At 40.1% G+C, this 15,690-nt stretch overlaps 1 protein-coding gene across 16 annotated transcripts in view; it reads left to right on the forward strand.

Moving 5' to 3' along the window:
• The window catches only part of SLC4A10 (solute carrier family 4 member 10), a 284,389-nt gene that overhangs the window by 135,075 nt on the left and 133,624 nt on the right, over positions 1-15,690 (forward strand). The gene's annotated exons all lie outside the window — the stretch shown is intronic.

Here is a 15,690-nt window from a genome sequence, read left to right on the forward strand (position 1 = left end):
CGAATTGCTCTGGCCAGCACCTCCAGTACTATGTTGAATAGGAGTGGTGAAAGTGGGCACCCTTGTCTTGTTCCTGTCCTCAGAGGGATGGCTTTCAGCTTTTGTCCATTGAGTATGATGTTGGCTGTGGGTCTATCATATATGGCCTTTATTATGTTGAGGTACTTTCCTTCTATACCCATTTTACTGAGGGTTTTTATCATAAATGGGTGTTGGATCTTGTCGAATGCTTTCTCTGCGTCTATTGAGATGATCATGTGGTTTTTGTTTTTCATTTTGTTGATGTAGTGTATCACGTTGATTGACTTGCGGATGTTGAACCATCCCTGTGTCCCTGGTATAAATCCCACTTGATCATGGTGTATAATCTTTTTGATGTATTGCTGTAATCGGTTTGCCAAAATTTTGTTGAGGATTTTTGCATCTATGTTCATCAGTGATATCGGCCTGTAGTTCTCCTTCTTTGTGTTGTCCTTGTCAGGTTTGGGGATCAGAGTGATGTTGGCTTCATAGAATGTGTTAGGGAGTTCTCCATCTTTCTCAATTTTCTGGAACAGTTTGAGGAGAATAGGTATTAAGTCTTCTTTGAATGTTTGGTAGAATTCTCCAGAGAAGCCGTCTGGTCCTGGACTCTTGTTTTTGGGAAGGTTTTTGATTACCATTTCTATTTCCTTTCTTGTGATTGGTCTATTCAGATTCTCCATTTCTTCCTGATTCAGTTTGGGGAGATTGTAGGAGTCTAGGAATTTGTCCATTTCTTCCAGGTTGTTCAATTTGTTGGCATATAGTTTTTCATAGTATTCTCTTATGATCTCTTGTATTTCATTGGTATCTGTTGTGATTTCTCCTCTCTCATTCCTGATTTTATTAATTTGCGCTTTCTCTCTTCTTTTCTTGGTGAGTCTGGCTAGGGGTTTGTCAATTTTGTTAATTCTTTCGAAGAACCAACTCTTTGTTTCATTGATCCTTTCTATTGTCTTTTTTGTTTCAATATCGTTTATTTCTGCTCTTATTTTTATTATTTCCCTCCTTCTACTGACTCTGGGCTTTGTTTGTTCTTCTTTTTCTAGTTCTGTTAGGTGTCGTTTGAGGTTGCTTACGTGAGCTTTTTCTTGTTTAGTGAGGTGAGCCTGTATTGCGATGAATTTCCCTCTTAGGACTGCTTTTGCTGCATCCCAAATGATTTGGTATGTCGTGTTCTCATTTTCATTTGTCTCCAGATAATATTTGATTTCTTCTTTAATTTCTTCAATGATCCATTGTTTGTTGAGAAGCGTGTTGTTTAGTCTCCACATTTTTGCACCTTTCTCTGCTTTTTTCTTGTAGTTGATTTCTAGTTTAATAGCGTTATGATCAGAAAAGATGCTTGATATTATTTCAACTCTCTTGTATTTATTGATGTTTGCTTTGGTTCCCAAAATATGGTCAATCCTTGAGAATGTTCCATGTGCACTTGAGAAGAATGTGTAACCTGCTGTTTTTGGATGAAGTGTTCTATATATATCTATTAAGTCCATCTGGTCTAATTTTTCATTTAATTCTATTATTTCCTTGTTGATTTTCTGTCTGGATGTTCTGTCCATTGGTGTTAATGGTGTGTTGAGGTCCCCTACTATTATTGTATTGTTGTTGATGTCTTCTTTTAGTTCTATTAAGAGTTGCTTTACAAATTTTGGTGCTCCTGTGTTGGGTGCATATATATTTATAAGTGTTATGTCTTCTTGGTGGAGAGTCCCTTTTATCATTATATACTGTCCCTCTTTATCTTTCTTTATCTGTTTTGCTTTGAAATCTACCTTGTCTGATATTAGTATAGCGACACCTGCTTTCTTTTGTTCATTATTAGCTTGGAGTATTGTTCTCCATCCCTTCACTCTGAGTCTGTGTTTGTCTTTGGGGCTGAGGTGTGTTTCCTGGAGGCAGCATATTGTTGGATCTTGTTCTTTGATCCATCCTGCCACTCTGTGTCTTTTGATTGGGGAGTTCAATCCATTTACATTTAGAGTGATTATTGAGACGTGGGGGCCTACCACTCCCATTTTGTGTCTTGTTTTCCGGTTTTCTTCAGTTTCCTTTGTTTCTCGTCCCATGGTTTAATCTGTTCTGATGTAGAGCTACTACTCTCTGTTGTTGTCCTTCTACTTATCTCCTCTGCTCTTGGTTTTGTAGCCCCTTTCCTTTTTTGGATTTTTCAGGAAAGAGGGTTTTCCTGAGGATTTCCTGAAGAGGAGGTTTTGTGGCAATGAACTCCCTTAATTTTTGTTTGTCTGGGAAAGTTTTTATTTCTCCATCGTATTTGAAGGATATTTTCGCTGGGTAGAGAATTCTCGGCTGTAGATTTTTGTCCTTCAGATTTTTGAATATATCATTCCACTCTCTTCTAGCCTGTAAAGTTTCTGCTGAGAAATCTGCTGATAGCCTGATGGGGGTTCCTTTGTAGGTTAGTTTCTTTTGCCTGGCTGTCCTTAATATTTTCTCCTTGTCGTTGACTCTTGCTAGCTTCACTACTATATGCCGTGGAGTTGGTCTTCTTGCATTGATAAAGTTTGGAGATCTATTGGCTTCTGTCACCTGAAGATCCATCTCCCTCACCAGATTTGGGAAGTTCTCAGCCATTATTTCTTTGAATAGGTTTTCTGCCCCTTTCTCCTTCTCTTCTCCCTCTGGTATACCTATAATCCTTACGTTGCATCTCCTAATTGTGTCTGATAATTCTCGGAGAGTTTCTTCATTTCTTTTAAGTCTTGCTTCTCTCTCCTCCTCTGCCTGCAACAATTCTATATTGCCATCTTCCAAATTGCTAATTCTTTCCTCCATATTATCGGCCCTACTGTTCAGAGCATCTAGATTTTTCTTAATCTCCTCTATTGTGTTCTTCATTTCCAATATTTCTGTTTGGTTCTTCTTTATCGTATCAAACTCTTTTGTGACATAGCTCCTGAACTCGTTGAGTTGTCGGTCAGAATTCTCTCTTAACTCATTGAGAATCTTAATGATGGCTGTTTTGAAGTCATCGTCATTTAGGTTATACATCTCATTTTCTTTGGGATTGTTTTCTGTGTATTTGTTGCTTTCTTTCTGTTCTGGAGATTTGATGTATTTTTTCATATTGCTTGATGTTGTTGATTTGTGCCTCCGCATGGAGATAGAGTTTAGTTGCTCCTTTCACTTGTTTCAGCTGCTGCGGTGGGAGGAGCAGCTGTTTATATTTCACCAACCAGGAACCCTGTCCGTAGTTGCTAACTGGGCCTGGGCCCCTCTTCGTAGCCACAGTGGCCCTTTGGATTCCCTCCTCTGCTGTGGGGGCCGTCACAGGGGGGCTTCAGGCTGCAGGTGCCTACTGTTGCAGCCCACCTAGATGTGCTCTCTCCTTGGGGTCTGCAACGGTGTTATGGGCTTTTCCAGCAGCCAGGGGTGGGATCACTTATATTTGTCGCTCCGTTGCTGTCGGCACCCACCAAATCTCACTTGTCCTCTATAGGTCGCAGGAGAGCTATTGGCATCTTCTACAGTCTGTGGTTAGTACACCTAGTTATGCTGCTTTTGCCCTGGGGTCTTCCAGCCTTGTGGCTGGCGGCTGGGTGCCTTCTACTGGTGCTGTGCAGAGGCTTTCCCTAAGGCTGCTGTGAGCCTGTAGGGTTTCCCCCTAGGCTACTAAGCTGGGTCTCTGGAACTCTCTCCAGCCCCAGTCCTCTCCGAGATCTCCGGCAATCCCTAGACCCACGGGGCGGGCAATGGCAGCTGGGGGTCGCCCCGCCCTCAGGGCTTCTCTCCTGGCCTCTCCCGGAGCCGTGAATGCTGGGCGTGGCCCCTCTGCCAATGACAGACAGGGAGTTTTGTCTGCTGCCCAGCGGAGCTCCAGCGCTTCCCCTCCGGGTCGCAGAACCGGCCTTTGAAAATTCCCCCGGCCCCGGTCCTCTCCGAGATCTCCGGCAATCCCTAGCCTCACGGGGTGGGCAACGGCAGCTGGGGGTCGCCCCGCCCTCAGGGCTTCTCTCCGGGCCTCTGCCGGAGCCGTGAATGCTCAGCGTGGCCCCTCTGCTAATAGCAAACAGAGAGTTTTGTCTGCTGCCTGGGCGGAGCTCCAGCGCTTCCCCTCCGGGTCGCAGGACCGGCCTTTTGAAAGTTCCCCCCGCCCCGGTCTTCTCCGAGATCTCCGGCAATCCCTAGCCCCACGGGGCGGGCAACGGCAGCTGGGGGTCGCCCCGCCCTCAGGGCTTCTCTCCGGGCCTCTGCCGGAGCGTGAATGCTGGGCGTGGCCCCTCTGCTAACCGCAGGCAGAGGGTTTTGTCTGCTGCCTGGGCGGAGTTCCGGCGCTTCCCCTCCGGGTCGCAGGACCGGCCTTTGAAAATTCCCCCGGCCCCGGTCCTCTCCGAGATCTCCGGCAATCCCTAGCCTCACGGGGTGGGCAACGGCAGCTGGGGGTCGCCCCGCCCTCAGGGCTTCGCTCCGGGCCTCTCCCGGAGCCGTGAATGCTCAGCGTGGCCCCTCTGCTAATGGCAGACAGAGAGTTTTGTCTGCTGACCGGGCGGAGCTCCGGTACTTCCCCTCCGGGTCGCAGGACCGGCCTTTGAAAATTCCCCCCGCCCCGGTCCTCTCCGAGATCTCCGGCAATCCCTAGCCCCACGGGGCGGGCAACGGCAGCTGGGGGTCGCCCCGCCCTCAGGGCTTCTCTCCGGGCCTCTCCCGGAGCCGTGAATGCTCAGCGTGGCCCCTCTGCTAATGGCAGACAGAGAGTTTTGTCTGCTGACCGGGCGGAGCTCCGGCGCTTCCCCTCCGGGTCGCAGGACCGGCCTTTGAAAATTCCCCCCGCCCCGGTCCTCTCCGAGATCTCCGGCAATCCCTAGTCCCACGGGGCGGGCAACGGCAGCTGGGAGATCTCCGTGCCCTCCGTGTCTCTCTCTGGGACCCTCCGGGCGCCCCGAGCACCAGGCTGGATCCCCCCGCCAATGGCGGGGAGAGACTCTCCCCGCGGGCTCAGGTGTGCAACTCCAAAGTTTCCCTCTGCGTTTAGGAGTAATTGCAGGGGGTTTAGGTAGGGTTCTGGTCACCTGTTTCCACCGTCGCTCCTCTGTTGTGTTCTCGCTCCTGCCCTAGACGTGCGTGGATCCTCTGGGGGCGTCCGTTGGAAGAAAGCCGCTTGCGGGTACCAGGCTGCCCGTCGGGGTCGGAGAGCCCTCACCTATTTCCACATCCTCCCGGAGGAAGGTCCATCCGCCTTCCGATGTATAGTCGCGTGGGTGTCTCAGACGTCCTGAGATGCTGTCTGGATATCCTTTGTCAAGCGATAAGTGTCCAAATAATTGTAGACTCGAAGGGCGAGAGACAAAGAGGACTACTCACGGCGCCATCTTGGCTCCTCTCCTCTCCTGAAGTTCTTTTTTATCTCATCCTATTTTCTGTACCTTTCCTCCTGTCCTTTCCTAGTTCGTTTTTGTTTTTCTGCTTGATAGAACCTCTGTTGTTAAAGCCTATTGATGATCCCCAGCTATTTCTGGACATTTTCTTTTGATCCTGAAGTAGATAATTTTCAGAGGTATGATCTTCCTTTGGGCTGTTGAGGTTATTTTGACGCTTCATTGATTTGTGGTATTTTTACAGACTTCTACTTCTTTTTTCTTAGAGAGGCATTGCCATCAGTGTGCACCTTGTCTTCATCACTTTGTATAGTTATGGGCATTAAACTTCCCTAAAAACCATGTACTTCTGTCAGAGGTAGAATGATTGTCGATGGCGATTGTGTAAAGAAAAGTACTCTGGGTATCCTGCACCTCATGATGGAGGATGGTTGTCTCCAAGTTAGTTAGCAGAGACTGGAAATGTGAATGTGTCCCCCACATTTTCAGGTGTTTTTTGTTTCATGAGGTGGAGTCTGGGAATGTAATGAAAAGACAGTTGGGTAGATTTTTGTCATTTAAGCTCTATCTGCTTATGTTAGTATAGACTCCCTCTTAGACCCTGGGAATCGATTATATGTTAGACTAAGCTTTAATGGTTACTTTGACTTTTTATCATCTTCTAGTATTTGAGAAAATATATTCACATCATCTTAGAAACATTTAGTAAACAAACAAAAATAAATTTGTTCCCTCTGCCTCTGTCATATCCTTCTTTTTTTCCATAGGTGGGTGCATTATGTCAGTTTTTCTAGAACAGTGGTTCTCAACATTGATTACACCTGGGAATTTTAAGAACCTATTGATGGCCAAGCCCCATACCAATCAGAATCACTGTGGTTGGGCTCCAAGCACAAGTATTTCTTAAAGTATCTCAGGTGGTTCTAATGTGCAGCCAAGGTTGAGATCCACTGTTCTAGAAACGGTGCTATTCAAAGTGTGGTCCATAAGTCAGCAATATTAGCATCACCTCTGAGCTTGTTAGAAATGCAGAATCTCAGGCCCCACTCCAGACCTCTTGAATCAGAATCTGTATATTAACAGTATCCTTAGGTAACTTATTAGCATGGTAGAATCATATGAGGAGCTTTAAAAAAATATTGATGCTGGGCCCCACCCTCAAACATTAGTTAATATTGAGTATTTCCTTTGGCACTGGTGTTTTAAAAAAGTATCCCAGGTGATTTAATATCTGGCTGGAATCAAGAGCCATTGATACTAAAGCTTCTGCCTCTTTAATTGGTGAAACTTGAAAATATGTACGGTGGCCCAGATTCACCTTCTGATGTGCCAGCCACTATTTTTGGATGCCACCTACCTCCTTTCTCCCCCAACCATCTGAGTATCTTTGTTGACATTTAGACCTAAGGTCTGTTTTATCAGAGACCAATGTTTGGCACCTTGGTGGTCTCTAAGCAGTAGAGCTTCCTAGATTTCACTTTTTTCAGTTTCTTCAGGACTAATCATTTGCCTTTATTCCTATTCCACAATCAGTTGAGTTGCCTTGATAATCAAGTACTCAGTCACATGCTGAGACTGAAACCATGTTATAAACACCATCCCATTTGATTTGGGCTTTGATATTCTGCATAGTGAGGATATATGAGATTACTACGTTGAAGGCTTCAAAGAAAATTGCTGACCACTTAAGAATAATTTTTACTTCGAAGGATTTCAGAGAAAATCTTTTGAAGACATTCCTACAGCTGCCTGAAAATTCTTCAGAATTCAAGTTCCAAAGAGGTGTAAGATAGAGGAGAATGTGAGGAAGCCTCAGGTCCCTCTGCTGGGAACCTGGAGGCTTTATATTGTAAATTGGAGTAGGGCTTTGTGAAGACGTGCAACAATTTGGGTGTATATTTCTGGAGCAAGCATCAACTTAAAAAGATTTTGGGGGAGATGTTTGAATTTTGGCACTCTTAAAAAGCTTTGCCAATCCAATATATAAGAAACATTAGCAGAATCCCACTTCATTGTATGACCCAATCGTGTAAGGCAGTGTTGTTAGGGACCTGGTTGGGTTAGTGCTGCATCCAGGGAAAAGTGAACAAGCCTTTACTGTAGACAAAAAAGATTATGCTTATGTCACAGACCTGCAATGGCTGGTTCTAGTCCACCAGATGTGATGATTGGAATCTGATTTCTAGGTGAGTCCAAGATAGACCGAGCTTTTCAGCTGTGTGGTAGTGGTGGTGGTGATGCTTTGATTATACAAAAAACTTTTGATAACTGCAAATAAGTTCAACCTACTTTTATTACTGCACTTAATAAACGTGATAGTTTGTATAAGGATGTGGTGATTCAGGGCCAGCCCTGTCACCTAGTGGTTAAGTTTGGCATGCTCTGTTTCAACAGTCAGGGTTTGGTTCCCAGGTGTGGACCTACACCCCTCGTTGATAGCCATGCTGTGGTAGCAACCCACATACAAAACAGAGGAAGATTGGTATAGGTGTTAGCTCAGGGTGAGTGTTCCTCAGCAAAAACAGAAAAAAAGAATGTGATGATAAATTAATTCTCCTTCCTATTACAATCAATTCCCTGATAACAAAAAACTGCTACAGTTTGCATCTTGTTATTTTTAATGCCATCTTTCATTCACCTTGTATAATTTGAAATTATATTTTCAACTGGGAACATGGATGAGTTGTTTAAAAATAAGTTTGAGGCATAAACTTGAAGTCAGAAAATATGGAAGATAAAGGGAGAAATTCAGAACACTTTAATGTTGATTTGTTTCTCAGCCTCCCAACAAAGAATGTAACAGGAAAGATGACAGGAGTTTGTCAATTACAATTAGTTAATCTATAAGCAGTAGAAATAAATCTAAAAAACATAGACTCTATTAAATTTTTTTAAATGTGGTACACAAATGTACTGTATAAATTAATACAACCCTGGAATTGTATACACACAGGAAAAATGAAGCAAATGTAGAAAACATGACTTCAGAAAGCTATTTTTTTGATGGACAGTGGTTTTCTGTTCCTGTTTAACTCCCAGTTGGTTGATGTGTAAGAATACCAGTACTTTTTTAAAAAATTATTTTATTATAAAATATAACACGTTTAAACATAGAAACATAAATGTATAATTCAATGAATTATCACAAAGAATCATCTGTGTAACTACCATCTCAGCTAGCACTCCAGAAACCTCCTTTGTGCTCACTCCCAGTCACTACTCTCTCTCTCTTCCCTAAAAGGATCTTTAGCCTGTCTTCTTACACCGAGTGTTTTGCCTGTTTTTGAACTTTATGTAAATGAACTCACACAAGAGGTATTTGTTTGTCTCTTGCTCTGTTGCTCAATATTGTGTTTGTGGGATTCACCAATGCTTTTGGCTGTAACATTAGTTTATTCATTTTTATTTTTGTATAGTATTAATTTGCTTATATATACCATGCATTCTACTATTGATGGACATTTGAATCGTTTACAGTTTGAAGCTACTGTGAATTATGTTTCCAAGAACATTTTTGTATATGTCTCGGTGCACATATTTGCTTCTCATACATAGGAATGAAATCATTTATTTCTAAGTCATAGGGCATGCATATTTTCAACATGAGTAGGTAGTGCCAAGCAATTTTCAAAAGTAGGGTAGATATTTACAATCCCACCAGCAAAGTATGAAAGTTTATGTTGTTTTACATTCTTATCAACACTTGGCAATTTTATTCTTTTAATGTTAGCCATTCTGGTAAGATGTGTAATGGTGTTGTTTAATTTACATTTCTTGACTACTAATGAGGTTGAGCAACTTTGCATGTGCTTTTTGGCCATTTGGATAGCCTCTTCTATTTCAAGTCTTGTGCTTGTGGTTGTTTTTTTTTTTTACTGAATTGTTATTTTCTTATTGATTTGTAGAAGCTCTTTATGTATTATGGATATAAGTCGTTTGTTGCTTTTACATGTTAAACATACAAGTCGTTTGTTGCTTTTACATGTTAAACATACAATTTTAAGGTGCCTAGACTTGAAAAAAATGGTCATGGAATAACACATTTTGAACATCTGCTGTATTGAAACATAATCTGAATCCTTCTTTAAGAGGTTAAAGGTGTGTTGATAAGATGATCATGAAAAGACTTTTGTGAGCATAATCTAATACCTATAAAATAATTTCTGCTTTAAAGAATGAAAAGCCACATACAGGGAGCTCTGTGTTATTTTTGAACCCAAATATAATGCCTCTTGTCCTTGAATAGCTTATCTTACTTTACTAGATCATTATTTCCTATACTATTGCTGTTATCATTGTGTCTTAGAGAAGTCTTATAAATACCTGATACCCTACCTTGAACTTTCAAATTCTCTTTATTCATAGTTGTGAGGGTCTTATTTCCTCATGTTTATTTTATGACTAGTATTATAAAGCATGAGGGGAAACACTAGAAAGTCTTAAATGTAAGGTTGACTCTATAGATCAAGTTGGGAAGAACTGACATTTTGATAATATTGAGTCTTTCTATCCATGAACATGGATGCCCTAGTTTTTAAGCTCCTTTATTATTTGCATTGCATTTTGAGACTGAATAATATCAGTGCCTTTTCGACTAGGCTATTGTGAGAATGGAAGAGATAGTATATGAAAATGCCTGATCCATAGAAGAAATTAATAAATTAAAATCTATTTTGTCTTTTTTCTCTCTTTTTATGATTTCACCATAGTCCATTGCTATTTCAGTAAAATATAGAGTTTAAAGGTTAATGACTCACTTATGAATTTAAAAGAATTATGATAATTTGTAAGATTCTTGTAACTGTTTCATTGAATGAACACTAGTTTTGAGATTTAATCATAAAATAACTCTGTTTCTGTCTTGTACCATCCCTTTGTATTTATTTAGTGGGTCTAATTGTTATTCTGCTTCTGAATGAAAACTTGGAGGGGTTCCATAGCTTTTCTAGTCACTCTTGGGTAACTCAAAGTCCTCGAATCAGTAATTAAAATATTTAATCTCAAGTAATAGTGAAAACTTTGAACTAGTTTTAACCATATGCTTTTTTCCCTTTTTCTTGCCCAGGCCTACTACAGTTGAAGAGAGAGGATATAGTTGCCTTTTTCCCCCCTACTTTGAACTTCTTCTCCTCCTTCTACATACTCCAAAATCTTCCTAACTGCAGTTTCTGATCCCTTCAGATTTGGAGCATAGCAAATGAAAAGAACTAAGCTGTATGGGGCAGCAAAGTTCTTACTTAACTGGTTCTATTGCAAGCTGATGTCACACTCTCTGGGCTTAGCAAAAATTTGAATTTACTCATTCTGTCCTGGGGGCGTCTCTCATCTGTACTCTCTTCTGCCTTACTACTACTCATCTCCTAGGCATTCCGCTGTAGTGATAGATTCTTTCTGCCAAAGCCTTGTCATTGCTCCATGGCAGCCTCTTGGATAGGATCTAAGATGATCCAACATTACACATTCTCTCTCTCTCTATCTCTATTTCTAATCTCCCAGTTATGTGTGTGGCCTAAATATGATTCACAGAAAACACACACACACTCCTTGCTTTGGTAAGTACTGAGAGTGCATGTTATTCAAAGCAGCAATCTCCACCATCAGCAGCTAGGCAGACTTTATGTTTCTTAGGCAGGAATCATACCCTAGTCCATTTCAGGGAACATATCAAGCTCTTCTGATGTCCTTGGAGCTCTATTCATTTGGCTTGAGGAAGGGGTGGACACTCCTGCTCCCCTTCCTCTATAGGGGAGTAAGTAGACTTGGGACTCACATTACAGCTTTCTCTGAAGAAATCTTCTCCAGAATGTGTCTACTGTTTTCACTCATGACCCTTTTATAGCCTTAGCTTGGGTAAGGAGTTAGAGCTAGATCACTAGGTTTTCATGCACCCTGTTTGGAAAGAAATACTTATTGGTTCTTGATGCTTCAGCTGAAACATTCATTTTATCAATCTGTTACCCTTTAACAAAATTAACTAATTAGCATTAGTAATAATAAATATATTATTTCAATTATATAAATGAATTAAAATAGAGAAATCCAAATGAACAGATTGTATATGACATTCAAATAATATGAGCAAAATTTTAAAGTTCAAACGAAGATGGAAAATATTATTCAGCTGCAAAGAGACTGGAGATATGAATTTGAAACAGAACTGTTAAACTTGTCATCGTTTCACGATTTTGTAAGATAGATTATCTGAATATTGATTTATCTGAAGTGAAACAAGGATAAAGAGGAAGAAAATTGTCTCTAATTCAGAAACACCTATGGTAAACATTTTGTGAATCTTCTCCCATGAGCTAAATGTCATAGTACATGAGGATTGTGGTCTTCATGACAGTAAGACCACATATGTAAAATGGAAATTTCCCACTTCACTTCTGTTGTTATACTTATGTTATAAGAAATATATTTTTCAACATATTTGTTGACTGTTCTTCAGAAAGGGCCTGAAAAATAAAGAGCTTTTGGACAAGGCATGAAGAAAGATGAGTATTTTCATTTATTATTAGGAAAAATGTATTTATGACCTTGGTTAATTAGTGTGTAATTAAAGCAATATGAGTAACATAGCTAATAATGAACAGATGAAAGTTTGCTAATGAACTTGCTGTTTCCAATTATGATTCTTTTGGTGGCTTTCCTCACATAGTATAACTATTAAATTTGATTTTCTTAACTAACGATTTGTTGAAAATATGATCTATATTCCCAATGGAAAAAGATTATTTATTTCTGATTTTAAAAGTAATACATGTTCTTTGGAATTTCAGTGCTTTGGAACATTAGGTTAGCTAAATCCTGTTGCTCTTTGTTCTCATCTTCAATTCTAAAGCCTCTGACATTATTGACTTCCTGTTCTTTCTAAAGTCCTATTCCACCTTGGCCCTGTTATATTACTCTCTGCATCAGCTGAAAGGTCTCCGAAGGCAGAGATTTTTTTCTATTTATCTGTCTAATTCACTGCTTAGAATAGTATCTGACCAATGGAAGATGCTCATTAGATATTTGTTTAATGTAGCCATCTTTTTACATATCTGGCTATTCCTCTTTTGATTCTTTTGTTGACTCCTCTTCCTCTTCCCAAATCTTAAACCTTATTATTCCCCCAGTGTTGAGTTTTCTTTCTTTATTCTTTCATTTCTGAATCCTCATCCATTGTAATCATGTGACTTCTCTAGTTAAATGCTACATCTCTACTTCTGACCCCATCCTCTTTTCCAGAATCAAATCTCCAACTGCCTTATGACCATCTTCATGTTTGCCCCATCATCACCTCAAACTCAGCATCTAAAAGTTGTCTTTTGAACCCTCAGCCTACCATCCTAGCTCCTCATTCTGACAACCCTATTTTAATTAATGGTACTATTATTTTCTCATTCTCCCTGCTTCAAATCCTAAATCTCTCTGTTAGACAGGCCTATATTATCATTATAACATCACTATTACCATTACCATCAGCATTAATCATCATCAATAATATTTATATAGTGCTTTATAATTTGAAAAGTATTTTTGCATGCATAATTTCCTCTCTTGGGACTTGGTTCTGTCTCCTTCCAGGAGACTAATTCTGGGAGGTGGAAATATTTTCTATTTAAAATATTTAATTTATTATTGCACAATAAATTTTAAACTACAATTGAGATAAGTGTAAAAAGGAGAAGTTTATAGTGCTATGAATTAGGATAACAGGTGCCTGAATTAGTTGTTTGCATATGAATGTATTTGTGTGTGTGTTTGTGTGTGTGTTGTGCAAATCTGATAAGGTAGGCTTGCTGAAGTATATTACATTGAAATAGACACTGAAAAATATATAGGAGGGCTAGAGGAAACACTTATGTGCAATGACTCTGAAGTGGGAAGGAGCATGGTATTTTTAAGAATCTGAAAGAACGCTAATGTACCTGGAATGGAATAGCGAGGGAAAGAGTGGCAGAAGAGAAGGCTAATGAGGTGGGGAGGGGCTAGGGCGCCACCACAAACATTTATTTATACAGAAAGTATGGCATATTATATTTTATATTATATGTATATTTTTCACCTTTGACCTCTGAAATCCTCTCAGTTGTGACTTAGTTATAACCTAATCCTTTAAATAACTCATTAATTAGTTTATTTTCACAATTAAAATATTTAATATTATAGATTTAAGTAATCACTCTATGTTTATTACTGCTTGTTACTAATTATTTTGTGTTTTAAAATATTTGAAAATACCAGATTGGGATAACATTGAATTAAGATAGTTTTCCACTCTTGAGCCTTCCCATTAACATACATTTATTCATTTATTTAGGTCTACATTTATATCACTCAATAAAGTTTTATAATTTTCATCACAAATGTATTGCATAATTTTATTGGATTTATTCCTAGATAACCTTATATCTTTGCTTCTAAAGTAAATGGAATTTTTCCTACTAGATTTTCTAATAATTTTTACTATAGAACAGGAATGGTAAGCTGTCTTTTGTTGCTGATCTAGTAGTCTTTTGTCTTTTGTCAGCATCCATAAAACTGTCAGGATAAATGCTGACACCTTTCACAGTTCTTGACAGTTTTGGCAATGAGGGATGCTGAAAGAGACATGGCTTTTTGAAGGAAGAAGTTTGGAGGACTTATAGGTGATTAATGGGATCATTAATGGGATTTGAGAGAAGTCCATTGGTATCGGTAGCAAATTTGTTAATCAAATTGTGTAGTCAGCAAGGCAATAAATGTTCCTCCACTTTATTGCCTATTAATGAGGAGGAATCGGTATGGTACTTGCAGGGTGAGAACCAGGAAGTAGTTTTAAAGACAGCTGCCTGAATGATTGGTACTAACTCTCCTTTAGGCAGGGGGATTTCCTTGACAATCTGGCAGTCAGTCTTAGGGAAGAAACAAACTCAAGGGGAAACCATAGATGAAGCATTGACTAATATTGGGCTCTCACTGCTCCAGATTGGGTTTTCAATGCTAATATAAGTGACCTGGTGAAGAATGAAAAACTCAACCAAGGAATTTTAGATAAATTCTTGTGGTCAGCCTGTAGCCCTGGAAGAGTCCTTTAGCCCTTACGTTGAAACTAGGCAAGAACTTAAAAATTTTTATCTTGGCAGTAGGACAGCAGATATCTCTAATCTGAGGTTATGGTGTTGCTGTTCCAGTCTGACTGATGGATTCTAGACACACCATTGTGACCCTGGAAACTAATCTGTTATGTATTCAGCCTTCTGAACCATTTGCAGTCAGACAATCATGCTCTTTTTATCCCTAGAGCCACTCAACAATTGGCTGATAGTCAAGGTATCCTACGGATCTTCCACATTCCTTACTATCCACAGGCGTCTGGTATTGTTAAGTGTTGGAAGAGCTCTTCAAAAATCAAAATAAAAAGATTTGTGACTCTGCCTTCCTCATTTCCTGCTGGTCCGCTTGTTAGGAAAGCAGCTTGGTCACTGAGTGTGGCTTTCCCCAGAAAGGGATCATCTCCTCTCAGCCACTTTATGGATAATGATTAGGACAAAAGAGTTTATATAGCTTATTTTGAATATCCAGGATTCCACCATGACCATTTTTGGGTATGATGCATCATTCTTTCTCCTTATTGCATCCTCAGGCCAGCCAAAAAGGGGCCTCAGGAATTCATACTTAATTCTGGCTTAGGCACCTGGATACTCCTATTGGTTGACATGGTCTTAAATCATAAGTATAATAACCACTTGTTTGAGTCCACTGCTTGCCAAGTCTCCCTACAGTGGTCCAAATCAACTAAAGTGGGGGACATAATGGGTCTCTGTAAATTTTATAAAAATGTCCTCTTCTCCCTTGCTTCTGACCCTTCCCAACAAAAGGTCTGGGTGTGAGTAGGAAATGATTAGAAAAAAGGTGAAGTAATAGCTACTGGAATGGGGCACACTCAACGGTATAGAGATGGGAGTGAAATTACTGATCTTTCAGCACTTGCCCTGGTGTCTTCCTCATAAAGAAAAACACCTGGATGTGGCTCTCCCAAACTGTGGCAAGCAGTTCTATTCATAATCACCCCAAACTGGAAATAACCTAAATATCCTTCAACCAGAGAATGGATAAGTAAACTGTGATACATTGCTACAGTGGACTATTACCTAGCAGTGAAAAGAATGAACTACCGATACACTCAATGACACAGATAAATCTCAAAATCTAAAAAGCATTGTGTAAGTGAAGAAATACAGTCTCAAAAGGTTACATACTGTAAGTTTCCATTTATATGACATTCTGGAAAAAGCAAGACTATAGCAGTGGAGACCAGATTGGTGATTGCCAGAGATTAGAGGAGGGACTCAGGTGTGACTACAAA

The sequence above is a fragment of the Equus asinus genome, chromosome 4 (assembly GCF_041296235.1).
Source record: "Equus asinus isolate D_3611 breed Donkey chromosome 4, EquAss-T2T_v2, whole genome shotgun sequence".
In the NCBI taxonomy this organism is placed as follows: domain Eukaryota; kingdom Metazoa; phylum Chordata; class Mammalia; order Perissodactyla; family Equidae; genus Equus; species Equus asinus.